We start from the raw sequence: 14,697 nt of genomic DNA on the forward strand, positions 1-14,697 counted from the left end.
TAAAGTTTTGTGAAGGTTAGGAGCATAGTGACAAAGAAAGCTACCTGGGGAGCATGAGAGGAATTTACTATGGAAAATAAAATAAGCCAAAATCAATAGTTGTTTATTTCACTTGAAATTTGGACAATCCGTGTCTGACCCAAAGTAGGGGCTTTATTGGAATTAATGATTTACAGTTGATTTTTTTTTGTGTGTGTGTCTCTGCAGGTGAACACCAGCAGCCTCATTTTCCTGGACTAACAAGGGGTCTAGTTGCTGTCCTCTTATACTGGGATGGGAAAAGATGTATTGCTAATTCTCTACGGACCCTCATTCAGTCTCGACGAGGGAAGACATGGACATTGGAGCTAAAGTAAGATTTATTTATTTTTCCCCCTTTGGGCTGCCATAGGCAGACTTTTGAACAACACGATCTAGCAGTATCTGAACATTTTCAGACTATGGGACAGAGTTGGGCATATTTTCAATAATCCAAAAAAAAACCCTGAATTTAATGCCTATTTATTTAAAGGGTGTTTAAACTTCCTCCAAGGAGAAGCAGTACAGACCATTATCATTGATGGGTGACATCATCCAAGGGTGCCCTGGCATAGGTAGTGTCCAGCTTCTGATTTTTCTAGAATCGTTTGACAGCGTTGACTGCGCATGCATCTTCCCACCTACTTCAGCTACACAGGACCAGGCAGTTTTTATTTATTTTTGTGCATGGAGCTGAGAGGACGTCTTTCTTTTTTTCTTTTTTTTTTTTTAATGCTCTTATCAGCGTGTTTCGTTTGGCAACCTTTCCTGCTTTTTTGGTAGCCTTCTCATGAGTGGCGTAAGATTTATTTTTTTTTCTCCTTCCCTTTTCTTTTTCTTAGTCTCTTTTGGCATTTTTAAGCTTCTTTTAATTTTATGTAGATCTTTGGCCTGCTTAGGCCTAAGCTCTCCGGCTGAGATCTTTCTGCTTTTTTTTTTTCCCCCAACAATTGAGCCATTTGATTTTGCTACGGCTATTTTGCTTCTGATGTTCCAAAAAAAAAAAAAAAAAAACCAACAACCTCCCTGTGCTTTTAAAATGTACTCTCTTTGCAGCAAGGTCATGTTTGTGGCTTACCCTCACAACTGGTGCTTGCTGTGCCTAGGACCTGACCACAAAGCCTCTAATTGTAATTTCTGTACTCAAATGCAGAAAATGACCTTTAAGAGTCTAGAAATGCCACACAAGAGACTTTTTGGCGTTTTTAAGTTCGGTCCATTGATATTGGTCCCTACAACTCCTGGAAAAATCTTGGACACTGAGGATGCACCGGCACCGAGTAAGTTTTTGCCTCGATGTTGGGTGTTAATGGTGGCCATTAAGACAAGCATCCTTGAATCCCACACCGAGGACATGGCAGGATTCGACGTTGTCCTCATTCACAAAATTTGATGCTGAGCCTACCTTTCCAAATTCCTCCTCCACGTAAGACACTAACAATGAATGAGAATAGGTTTAACAAACATGGGATAAAATGACTCAAGTAAATGGGCTTCACTCTGGGGGTCATTGATATGGAGCATGTCAGTCTCCTGGGGCAACACTAAAGGCTTTCAGAGATTAGCTGATGCACACCAGTTACCACAACCAACACTACCCCAACTGTAAAGGACTAAAATACAAATCCACATACGCAACCAGCTTCTACATTTGCACGCAACTATGGAATGCACTACCGAAGGCTATAAAAACAACACAAGACTTAACTATCTTCCGAAGACTACTGAAAACTGACCTGTTCAAGAAGGCATACCATAACTAACCATCTTAACTATTAAAATAATAAGAATGATCAGACAGAACCGAACTCTTATCACTTGACTGACCAACCTCATTACTATCAACGAACAAGCAATACCACTTAATACTTATGCCGAAAATGATTTTTATATAATTGATGACCTAACAAAGGTTACAAGCTAAACTATTACTCTGGAACCTATGTGAAATACCATAATGTGTTCTTCTTTATCATGTATGTACGCACCTTAATGCAATACCACTTTAATCCTTGTATCAAAAACGATTTCTCTATAATTGATGATCTAACATATGCTACATTACAATCTATCACCATAATGTATTCTTCCTTATGTATGTATGCACCTTAATGCAATACCGAATGTAATTCTGTTACCGGAAATGGCAATCACCACTACGGCAAATGTAGGCCACATTGATCAAGCCTGCAAATTGGTGGGAAAATGTGGGATACAAATGCTACAAATAAATAAACACAGACACCCCATCAGCAGACAACATTGCCAAATACTTCAACGAGAAAATCATAAAGCTTCAAACCATCCTACCACCCAACACCACTGACCACGAAAAATTCTTTGAATGCCTAGACCCAATCCCCGATGAATATCCAGCAGACCGAATTTGGACAAATTTTGCTCTACTTACTGATGAAATTGTTGCCCAAGCGATCAACAGGTTTGCCAAATCCCACTGCAAACTAGACATATGTCCTAACAACCTAATAAAATCCGCTCCCCAACGCTTCATAGCAGACCTCACATCACACTTAAACTACATCTTACTACATGGATTATTCCCTGAGGATAAAGGAAACATACTACTCACCCCACCACCCAAGGATGCTAAGAAAAAAGCAAATGACATCACCAATTACCGCCCAGTAGCATCCATCCCTCTGATAGTTAAACTGTTGGAAAGCATGGTTACCAAACAACTCACCGAATACTTAAATTCGAAATACTACATGAATCACAATCAGGATTCCAAGCCTACCACAGCACTGAAACAGTACTAATCACTCTCTGAACAAAATTCAAGCAAGCAATAGCAACTGGTTATAATATACTCCTCCTACAATTCGACATGTCCAGTGCATTTGACATGATAAACCACAAAATACTACTGAATATACTAGAATACTTCGGGATCGGCGGAAGCGTACTCAGCTGGATCAAAGGTTTCCTAACCACAAGAACATACCAAGTGACCTCAAACTCGAACACATCACCACTATGGAAACCAGAATGTGGAGTACCACAAGGATCACCGCTGTCTCCGACCCTTTTCAACTTAATGATGACACTCCTAGCCAAATTGCTATCCAACCAAGGCCTTAATCCTTACATCTACGCAGACGATGTCACGATATACATCCCGTTCAAACACAATCTCACAGAAATCACAAATGAAATTAAACGCAGTCTCCAAATTATGAATTCCTGGGAAGATGCATTTCAATTAAAACTCAACGCAGAAAAAACACAATGCCTCATCCTCTCATCACAATACAACACGTACAAACCCACCACCATAAGTACTCCAGAGTATACCCTTCCTGTTTCAGAAACCCTGAAAATTCTCAGAGTCACAATTGACAGAAATCTCACTCTAGAAACCCAAGCGAAAAACACAACAAAGAAAATGTTCCATTCAGTGTGGAAACTCAAAAGAGTAAGACCTTTCTTCCCAAGGGAAACATTCCACAGTCTGGTAATCAATGGTACTAAGCCACCTAGGTGATTACGACAAAATGAAAAAAACGGTGAAAAAAGACTGAAAGGTGCAGGTTGCAGGGTAATAAACTTGCATCAGGCGTGGATGCTGTTTAAAAACACCATCCTGGAGGTACAGGACAAATATATTCTGCGTATTAGAAAAAGTGGAAAAAAGACCAACCTTCAGCCGGCGTGGCTAAACAGTAAGGTAGAGGAAGTCATTAGAACCGACTGAAAGTAACAAGGTAAAACATAAGGAATGCCAAGCCAAATGCAAAGCGGAGATAAGGAGGGCAAAAAAAGACTTTGAAAAAAAGTTAGCGTTAGAAGCGAAAATACATAGTAAAAATGTTTTTAGATACATTAAAAACAGGAAGCCGGATGTAATGGAGCAGTTCTACAAACTGAAGAGTAGCAATTCTCCTGGACCGGATGGTATTCATCCCAGAGTACTGTTAGAACTGAAAAATGAGCTTGCAGAGCTATTGTTAGAAATATGTATTTTATCCTTAAAATCGAGCATGGTACCGGAAGATTGGAGGGTGGCCAATGTAACGCCCATTTTTAAAAAAGGTTCCAGAGGAGATCCGGGAAATTATAGACCGGTGAGTCTGACGTCGGTGCCGGGCAAAATGGTAGAGACTATTATTAAGAACAGAATTACAGAGCATATTCAAAAGCATAGATTAATGAGACAAAGTCAACATGGATTTAGTGGAGGGAAATCTTGCCTCACCAATCCATAGGAGCCAACTTTTCAAAATGATTGGGGGTGCTGAATTTTTTTTTTTAACAGGTGGTGCATTCCCCTGCCCCCTTCCCCTCCCCGTCCCCCTCCCTCTCCTCCAAATTCCATGCCCCCTCTCCTCCGAGTGCCAGTCCCAACCGCAGCCTGACCTCTTCTCCCACAACAGTCCTCCGCCGGTCCGTCCTCACCTTCCTGCATGCCGCCCAGAATTTTAAAACTTATCTTAGCTTGGGGAACACTTGGCCTTGCAGTCACACATGCAGAACAGAGATAGCCCCTCTTCAAAAATTAACCTGAAATCCTAGTCAAAGCAAGGGACAAGGTTTTGACTGGCTTCTGCAGAGCATTGCCCAACTACATGACTTGGGGGGAGGGGGAGGCTGAAGTTTTTCCACAAAAGGCCCCTTATAACCTTCAACCAGTGGATTCTCCAAGTAATCCGTCTTGAATATGCCCTAAATTAGCTTCATAAACCTCCAAATTGCCCACGAGCAGGTATTTGCAGAGGAACTCTCTGCTCTTCTAAAGGCCCATGCTGTCGAACCCGTTCCACCAGGGGAAGAAGGGCAGGGATTCTATTCCAGGTACTTCCTCATGCAAAAGAAGACGGGGGATTCGTCCCATCCTAGATCTAAGGGCCCTGAAGAAATTCCTGGTCAAAGAACGTTCAGGATGGATTCCCTGGGCAACCTTCTCACCTTATTTCAGGAAAATGATTGTCTATGGTCTCTGGATGTAAAGGACACACACACTCGCATCTCATCCCGATACTTCTAGCTTACCGGAAGTATCTTCGGTTTCGGTTGGGAACACACCACTTCCAGTACCGCGTGTTGCCTTTTGGCCTCATGTAGCTCTCAGGATGTTTACCAAATGCCTAGCAATAGTTGCAGCATCACTACACAGGCTGGGGGTGCATGTGTCCTTTTGCCTTGATGATTGGCTGGTGAAGAGCACTTTGGAGGATGGTGCTCAGGAGTCCATGCAGAGGACTATTTGGGTGCTTGAGCCACTAGGGTTCATTTTAAAGTATCCTAAGTCCCATCTTTGCCCCCCCCCCACCCCACCAAATCATTTGGAATTTATTGGAGCCCTGCTCGATATGTAGAGGGTTCAAACCTTTCTCCTGGGGCCGAGAGCAGATGCTGTAGTCACACTGGTGTCTCATGTTTGAGCTTGTTAGCTTGTCATGGCTTGCAGATGTTGAGGTTGTTGGGCCACATGGTGTCCACAGTTTGTGACACGTGACACGCCTTCACATTAGATCAGCCCAATGGACTCTGGTTTCCCAGTGGTGTCAAGCCACGGGAGATCTGGAGATGCCATCCGAGTGTCTCCATCACTTGTTTGCTTTGTTGTGTGGACCATTCGATCCAATTTGATTCTAGGACTTCCATTCCAAATTCCTCAACCATAGAAAAGTGCTGACGGCTGCATCTCTCCTTGGTTGGGTGCTCATGTAGATGGACTCTACGCTCAAGGTATTTGGTCCGCCCAGGAAACAGATCTCCAGATCAATCTCCTGTAATTTCGGGATGTTCTGAGCGTGGGACACCCCCTCGGTGGATCACTTTGCCACTCGCATGAATCATAAAGTCTCTCAGTTCTGTTCCAGGCTTCATACTCATGACAGGTTAGCGTCAGATGCCTTCCTTTATTGGGGGCCAGGCCTTCTTCTCTATGCATATTCTCCCGTTCCTCTTGTGGGGAAGACTTTGCTGAAACTCGTTTGCACCTTACTGGCCTGGCAGATCTGGTTCCTTCTTCTGGAGTTATCCTCTGATGAATCGTGAAGATTGGAGTGTGTTCCGACCCTCATGAGGCCTAACGAGGGATCTCTTCTGCATCCCAACCGTCAGTCTCTGGCCCTTACAGCCTGGATGTTGAGAACTTAGAATTTGCTTCCTTGGGTCTTTCATAAGGTGTTTCCTGGGTCTTTCTGACTTCTAGGAAAGAGTCCACTAAGAGGTGTTACAAATGGAGGAGGCAAGGCCCTAGATCTCGTTTCTTGCCCTACACAGACTGCTTGAATACCTTTCACACCTATCAGTCTGGTCTCAAGACCAGCTCGGTAAGGGTTCTTTTCACTGCAGTTAGTGCTTATCAACGTGTAGAGGTTAAGCCCATCTCTGAACATCCTCTAGTAATTCACTTCATGAGAGGTTTGCTTTTGTTAAAGCCCCTTGTCATACCTTCACCTGTGTCATGGGACCTCAGTGTCATTCTCTCCAAGCTGGTAAGGGGTGAAGTATGTGCATAAAAAAGCAGGACCTTGGTGGATGTACTTGATCTTATGGTGACCAAACAGAAAAGGTGATTTCAAATCCAGAAGGATGCGTAGGTATATAGGGAGAGGAATGACTAGCAGGAAAAAGGAGGTGGTATTGCCTCTTTACTACTACTACTACTACTATTTAGCATTTCTATAGCGCTACAAGGCATACGCAGCGCTGCACAAACATAGAAGAAAGACAGTCCCTGCTCAAAGAGCTTACAATCTAATAGACAAAAAATAAATAAAGTAAGCAAATCAAATCAATTAATGTGAACGGGAAGGAAGAGAGGAGGGTAGGTGGAGGCGAGTGGTTACAAGTGGTTACGAGTCAAAAGCAATGTTAAAGAGGTGGGCTTTCAGTCTAGATTTAAAGGTGGCCAAGGATGGGGCAAGACGTAGGGGCTCAGGAAGCTTATTCCAGGCGTAGGGTGCAGCGAGACAGAAGGCGCGAAGTCTGGAGTTGGCAGTAGTGGAGAAGGGAACAGATAAGAAGGATTTATCCATGGAGCGGAGTGCACGGGAAGGGGTGTAGTGAAGGACGAGTGTGGAGAGATACTGGGGAGCAGCAGAGTGAATACATTTAGAGGTTAGTAGAAGAAGTTTGAACAGGATGCGAAAACGGATAGGGAGCCAGTGAAGGGTCTTGAGGAGAGGGGTAGTATGAGTAAAGCGACCCTGGCGGAAGATGAGACGGGCAGCAGAGTTTTGAACCGACTGGAGAGGGGAGAGGTGACTAAGTGGGAGGCCAGCAAGAAGCAGATTGCAGTAGTCTAAACGCGAGGTGACAAGGGTGTGGATGAGGGTTTTGGTAGAGTGCTCGGAAAGAAAGGGGCGGATTTTACGGATGTTGTAAAGAAAGAAACGACAGGTCTTGGCGGTCTGCTGGATATGAGCAGAGAAGGAGAGAGAAGAGTCAAAGATGACCCCAAGGTTTCGAGCTGAGGAGACAGGGAGAATGAGAGAGCCATCAACAGAAATAGAAAACTGGGGGAGCGGGGAGGTGGGTTTGGGGGGGGGGAAATGAGAAGCTCGGTTTTGGTCATATTTAATTTCAGGTGGCGTTGAGACATCCAGACAGCAATGTCAGACAAGCACGCTGAAACTTTGGTTTGGATGCAAGGTGAGATATCAGGGGTAGAAAGATAGATTTGGGAGTCATCAGCATAAAGATGGTAGGAAAAGCCATGGGATGAGATTAATGTGTACAGTTCTGAAGACCACAGTTTCAAAAAATATAAACAGGATGGAATCTGTCCAGAGGGGGAGGCTACCAAAATGGTTAGTGGTCTGTCATAAAACATATAGGAACAGACTTTACAGTACTTTGGAATAAAGGTAGGAGAGGGAAGATAGGATAGAGAGTTTTTATTTGTTTACTTGCAAAAATTTGAAATATAGTCTATTGTACAATGGTGGTACTAAGTGGTTTAGAAGTGTTAAAAAAAAAAAAAAAAAAAGAGATGAAGGCAGGGGGCAAGATGGCGATAGCCTTACTCGCCTCTTCTTGATAGTTTTAATTCTTCTATTATGGTTGAGATAGGGTAGACTATGGGCTTGCCCCTCGATGCCCTGGCAGTCGTCTTCGGAATGCCCTATAGATACTTTGTCATGAAGTTGGAAGCTCAAGATGGTCTCCTTTTGAGTGGTGCCTGCCTTTCTAATGAAGGTGGTCTCTCTGCGTCATGTGAATTATGCAGTTGTCTTGCCAGCTTTCTCTGAGCAAAGAGAAATGGAGTCAGCTAAAAAGCTTCCTAGCGTTCCTTTTGACTTTCAGATCAAGTGGTTTTCCTTTCAGGAGCCACGAATGGGTTAGATGTCCTCTAAATTCTTAATAATGAGTTGAATAAAGGCTGTCAGTTGGAAGCTCAGGATGGTCTCCCTTTCGGTGGTGCCTGCATTTTTAATGAAGGTGGTCTCTCTGCTTCATGTGAATTATGCAGTTGTCTTGCCAGCTTTTTCTGAGCAAAGACAAATGGAGGCAGCTAAAAAACTTCTCAGTTCCTTTTGATTTTCAAATCGAGTGGTTTTCCTTTCAAGAGCCAAGAAAGGGTTAAGTGTCCTCTAAATTCTCAATAACGAGTTGAATAAAGGCTGCCATTGAGGTAGCCTACATTTTTGAGGGAAGGTGTTCCTGGGGAGCCTGCAGACCCAATCCAATTAGGCACAGATGTTTTTTTTTTTTTTTTTTTTTTTTTGTAGGTAGATGCCCAGGTGTTTGCTCTGGAGGACATCTGCAAGTGGAGGAGTGGCCTAGTGATTAGGGTGGTGGACTTTGGTCCTGGGGAACTGAGGAACTAAGTTCGATTCCTACTTCAGGCACAGGCAGCTCCTTGTGACTCTGGACAAGTCACTTAACCCTCCATTGCCCTAGGTACAAATAAGTACCTGTATACAATATGTAAGCCGCATTGAGCCTGCCATGAGTGGGAAAGCGCGGGGTACAAATGTAACAAAAAATAAAATAAAATTATTGTAATCCATCCTTGAACTAAATAGGAATAGGTGGAATGCAAGGTGTGTGGAGGAGTGGCCTAGTGGTTAGAGCACCGGTCTTGCAATACAGAGGTGGCCGGTTCAAATCCTACTGCTACTCCTTGTGATCTTGGGCAAGTTACTTAACCCTCCATTGCCTCAGGTACAAACTTAGATTGTGAGCCCTCCTGGGACAGAGAAATATCCAGTGTACCTGAATGTAACTCACCTTGAGCTACTACTGAAAAAGGTGTGAGCAAAATCTAAATAAATAAGTAAGAACTGGCATAATGTATATAGCACTGCAGAAGGATTCTCCGTAGTAATGTACATTTTTCATTGCTTGGTTTGGGCTAGTTTTAAGTGCTGTGCTATTTAATTCTATCTGTATTACTCATGCATTTTTCTTGCTTTAAAAAAAAAAAAAAAGGAAAATAAGCCTTTTGCTTTTGTCCATTCATCAAGTTTTTTTGCTCACTGTTTTCTAGTAGTCGTTTTCCACTATTTTGGTGTACTGCTGTTAATTTGTGGCCATTAGTGTAAGAAAATCTCTATTTGGACCTGTTTTGGCTGTCTACAAGAGGGGAAAAAAAATAAAACATCAGATATTAAATAGTACAGTGAGTCTGTAGACTCAAGCCCATTTTTACTCTTGTATTTCCTCCCACCTTCCCTGCATCCACCCCTAGCTTTGCTGATTGTAATAAATATAAACTGCTTTGACTGTACCACAGAAAGATGGTATATCAAATCTATTATCCTTTACTCATTCCCGCTTCTATATAGATATCCTAGTATACATTGATAATCTGTTCATTGGTATCCCTTAACATAGTATACTTGTTCATATTCATTCCAATCAATCAACATGATTTTCATTCAGAGCAACATTAGTTCCATATCATCAAGCTGATCAATCCATAGACTGGTGGGTTGTGTCCATCTACCAGCAGGTGGAGATAGAGAGCAAACTTTTGCCTCCCTATACTGTATGTGGTCATGTGCTGCCGGAAACTCCTCAGTATGTTCTCTATCTCAGCAGGTGGTGGTCACGCACAGCAGCGCCCACATTGCCGGAGTCATGAATGTCAAGGCGGACTTTCTCAGTCGCCATACCTTGGAGCCCGGAGAGTGGCAGCTATCTGCTCAGGCGTTCTTGGACATCACGAAGCGCTTGGGCCAGCCGAGCCTAGATCTGATGGCGTCATCGGCCAATTGCCAAGTGCTGCGCTTTTTCAGCAGAGGACGGGACCCTCGATCCCTGGGAGTAGATGCTCTTCTCCAACAGTGGCCGACTCAAGAGCTTCTCTATGTGTTCCCGCCCTGGCCCATGTTGGGCAGGGTGCTAGACCGGGTGGCAAAGCATCCCGGCAGGGTAATCCTGGTGGGTCCGGATTGGCCCAGACGTCCCTGGTATGTGGACTTGATCAGGCTCTCAGTCGACGATCCTCTGCGGCTGCCAGTGGAGCAGGGCCTGTTACATCAGGGTCCCGTGGTGATGGAGGATCCCTCCCCCTTTGGTCTTACGGCCTGGCTATTGAGCGGCAGCGTCTGAGAAAGAAGGGCTTCTCAGACAAGGTTATTGCCACTATGCTGAGAGCGAGGAAGCGCTCTACTTCTACTGCTTACGCCAGGGTTTGGCGTATATTTGCAGCGTGGTGTGAAGCAGGCTCACTTTCTCCCTTCACTGCTCCAATTTCTTCAGTGTTGGCGTTCCTGCAAGAAGGTCTGGAGAAAGGCCTGTCGCTCAGTTCCCTTAAAGTCCAGGTAGCGGCTCTGGCTTGCTTCAGGGGCCGCCTGAAGGGTGCTTCCCTGGCTTCGCAGCCAGATGTGGTGCGCTTTCTCAAGGGAGTTAATCACCTGCGCCCTCCTCTGCACTCAGTGGTGCCTGCGTGGAATCTCAACCTGGTGGTAAGAGCCTTGCAGAAGCCGCCTTTTGAACCCTTGTCGAGGGCATTTCTGAAAGACCTGACGTTGAAAGCAGTCTTTTTGGTGGCTATCACTTCAGCCAGAAGAGTTTCCGAGCTCCAGGCGCTCTCATGTCGAGAGCCCTTTCTGCAGTTCACTGAGGCAGGAGTGACTATTCGCACAGTGCCTTCCTTCCTGCCCAAGATTGTTTCTCGCTTCCATGTGAATCAGCAGCTCTGTCTCCCTTCCTTTCGTAGGGAGGACTACCCAGAGGAGTACTCTGCTCTTAATATCTGGATGTGAGACGAGTCATCATCAGATACTTGGAAGTGACCAATGAGTTCCGGAAATCGGATCATCTGTTTGTCCTGTTTGCAGTGGCAAGATGGGTCAAGGAAGCCATTGCAGCGGCTTATGTGGCCGCGGGGAAGGTGCCGCCTATCCAGCTGAAGGCTCACTCCACTAGAGCTCAGGCGGCCTCGATGGCAGAGGCCGGGTCCGTCTCCTTGGAAGAGATATGCAAGGCGGCAACTTGGGCTTCGGCTCATACATTCTCCAAGCATTACCGCTTGACTGTGGCTGCACGGGCGGAGGCCCGGTTTGGAGCTTCAGTGTTGAGGTCAGGGATTTCAATGTCCCGCCCTGGGTGAGTACTGCTTCGGTACATCCCACCAGTCTATGGATTGATCAGCTTGATGATATGGAAGGTAAAATTATGTATCATACCTGATAATTTTCTTTCCATTAATCATAGCTGATCAATCCATAGCCCCTCCCAGATATCTGTACTGTTTTTATTCTGGTTGCATTTCAGGTTCAAGTTTAGTCTTCAGTTACTTCAGAAAGACTTCGTGTTCAAGTTTTTTCACTTGGATTCTTCAAGAGTTGAGACGAGTTTGTGTTACAGTGAGCTGCTGCATTCCTCTCCCCTCCGTTTTACGGGGCTGGATTGAGATTTAAATTTTGCCGGCACTCCCTCCCGCTTCGTGCGGCTGTAGGGCAGCTTTGTACCCCTCCCGCTTCGGCGGTGTTAGGGTCAGTCAGCTCCTCCCGCGGTTGCGGTTGCAGGATAAGCCAGATCCCCCCGCATCGGCGGGTGTGGTGTCCCTCCCCCGCTCCGCGGGGATGAGCTGGACGGATTCCCCTCCCCCACTTGTGTGGGGATGAGCTGGGTTAATTCCCCTCCCCCGTTTCGGCGGTGGTGAGCTGGGCAGAGTGTCCCTTCGTGGGTGTAATTCTCTAAGTGCTGAGTCCTGCGGATGGAGCTTTGATATCGACATACTGAGGAGTTTCCGGCAGCACATGACCACATATAGGGAGGCAAAAGTTTGCTCTCTATCTCCACCTGCTGGTAGATGGACACAACCCACCAGTCTATGGATTGATCAGCTATGATTAATGGAAAGAAAATTATCAGGTATGATACATAATTTTACCTTGTGTATTAGTCCTAAGGCACACTGTCTAGAGTCTTAAGGTTTGCCCATTCTGTCTTTAAGGAAAGAGGAGCTCAAACTCAAAACAGGAATTGGTTGCAATTAATGGAGCTTCCAGGTCTATACAACTGACACTAATTTACCATCCCCACTGCCACAAAGAATAGGAAAACCACAGTACGCTCAGGAAGATAACAACCTGTGGCACAGAGGCATTTTCCTTCCCTGCCGTTGTCCTTATTTAATTCCTTTGCTGCACTGAAGTATTATGATGCTTAGAAAATAAGAACTGAGGTGGAGCCAGTGTGCAGGAAGATAACTCAATCCAAGAGACGCCCCTAAACCACTGATAAATCAGCTCAAAACAGAAAATCCTTTGTTTGGTGCTTCCATTGTCAGAGGCATTAACTGGGAACACCATCCATGGGTCCCGTGCAAATAAAATGCTTTCCAGATCCTCAGTAGGAATAATAACCAAATACTGAATACAATTAGGGAAGACTGTAAAGATTCCTACACTGATATCGCAATTTACCTGGGGACAAATAATTTAGATAATGGCATACTTGGATAACAGATAGCTTTCCAGAAACTGGGAGTGGGGCTAAAGTCTTTGGCTTGGACTGTAGCTTTTTCTGAAGTATTACCTACCTGTGGAAAGAGAGAGGAAAAAGACTGTATATAATATGGACAGTTTAATAAGTGGCTCAAAGCTTGATGTCAGCAAGAATCTTTTAGATACATAGGGGATGAGGCAATATATGAAAAAACAAAAGGCTCTATTGTAATGATGAGCTACATCTTTGTAGCACGAAAAAGGATCTTTTTGGAATAATTCATATAGTTTAAACGCCTATAAATATACTAAGGAGTAGGGGCGACAGTAGGAAGCAAGGGCATTCAGGAAGTCACCTCAGAGGGTTTGACACTGTATGTATATGTGTGTGTATATATATATATATAAATTACACACGTGCACGCACACAAACTCATTCACTCATTGGCAATAAATGAAAAGCAGTGAGCACAAATGCTCAGTTTAAATAAAAAGGTTTAGGATTTTTAAACCTTGATGTTTGAGGCAGGCTTGGATATTTTGTTGCTGTCACAGACATGGCTCAATGATTCCTATGACTGGTATGCATCTATACGGAGCTGCAATCTTTCTAGGATGAATACAGCAAGCCAAAGGGATGGAGTGGCATTTTCTGTGAAATATAATTTTAAAGTGGCTGGAATGCAGGGAACCTAGGGACAAGAGGAAGCGCTATGGATCATCCTGGAAAGAGAAGATAAAATCTGTATCAACACACGAGCCATCTCCAGATCTCCAGCGAGAATAAAGAACCTGGACAAAGATCTGATTGAAGACATCCATAAGCTGGGATTGAAAAGGGAAGTGCTGTTGCTGGGAGATTTCAACTTGCCTGACATGGATTCTGCTGTCCTATTTGCAAAATCAGAAAGAAGCAGAAAGATTTTGGATACCTGCAAAAGTGCTCTGCTCAGACAAATGCTAACGGAAAACACAAGGTGAAGGGGGGGGGGTGAATCTGGATCTGGTGCTTACAAAAGGGGAAGGTGTTTCTAATGTTGGATGGGTGCCCAGCTAGGCAATAGTGGTCATCTCACAGTATGGTTTGAGATACGAGCTAAAATGAATTGTGGTTACACAAGACTGCCGCATTAGATTTCAGACATTCTGACGAGTAAAATGGGGGAGTACCTGAATAAAGAGCTAATGGGATAGGTAGGCATAGAAGTGGAAGGTCAGTTGTCCAAATTGAAAGCAGCTATTAATATGGTAACAGATCTTTGTTAGGAAAGTAAACAAAAACAAAAAAGGCAACCTGTATGGTTCTCCAAACAAGTGGCTGAAAAATTAAAGGGAAAAAGCAGTATGGGAAGATGAGCACAGAAAAGATTACTGGGTAAAACTCAAAGAAGCAAAGAGGGACATACGGTTAACAAAAACACAAGAAAAATGGCTAAAGAAATTGAGAGATGAGACATTTTTCAGATACATTGGTGTAAGGATAAAGGCTAGAAATGAAATTGTAAGACTGAAAGGTGCTGACTCCTGCTATGTGGAGAGTGATTAGGAGAAAGCAGGCATGCTAAACAAATACTTCTGTTCTGTGTTCATAGACTCTAATGGACTCCAAGATCTGAGGCAGCATGGTTTTTACTGGTTCTAGTTCACTGAACCAATTCCCACCCATAACCAAAAAAGTGGAAAAGACACTAAGACAATCTATCTCCTTCCAGATCATTTCAGAGGGGGGGGGGGGGATACTCCTTCTACACCCCCCAACATGCCACACCACACACAAAAAAATGAGAATAACTTATTCCACTCC

The 14,697-nt window shown here is 44.3% G+C and overlaps 1 protein-coding gene across 1 annotated transcript in view; it reads left to right on the forward strand.

Moving 5' to 3' along the window:
- The first annotated feature begins 207 nt into the window (after window positions 1–207).
- NUP205 (nucleoporin 205) overlaps window positions 208–14,697 on the forward strand; it is a 1,281,456-nt gene continuing 1,266,966 nt past the window's right edge. Inside the window, exon 1 of the mRNA XM_030216143.1 lies at window positions 208–352. The gene's annotated coding sequence lies outside the window, so the exon portion shown is untranslated. The remainder of the gene's footprint in view (window positions 353–14,697) is intronic.

This window comes from Microcaecilia unicolor, chromosome 10, assembly GCF_901765095.1.
Source record: "Microcaecilia unicolor chromosome 10, aMicUni1.1, whole genome shotgun sequence".
Taxonomy (NCBI): Eukaryota; Metazoa; Chordata; class Amphibia; order Gymnophiona; family Siphonopidae; genus Microcaecilia; species Microcaecilia unicolor.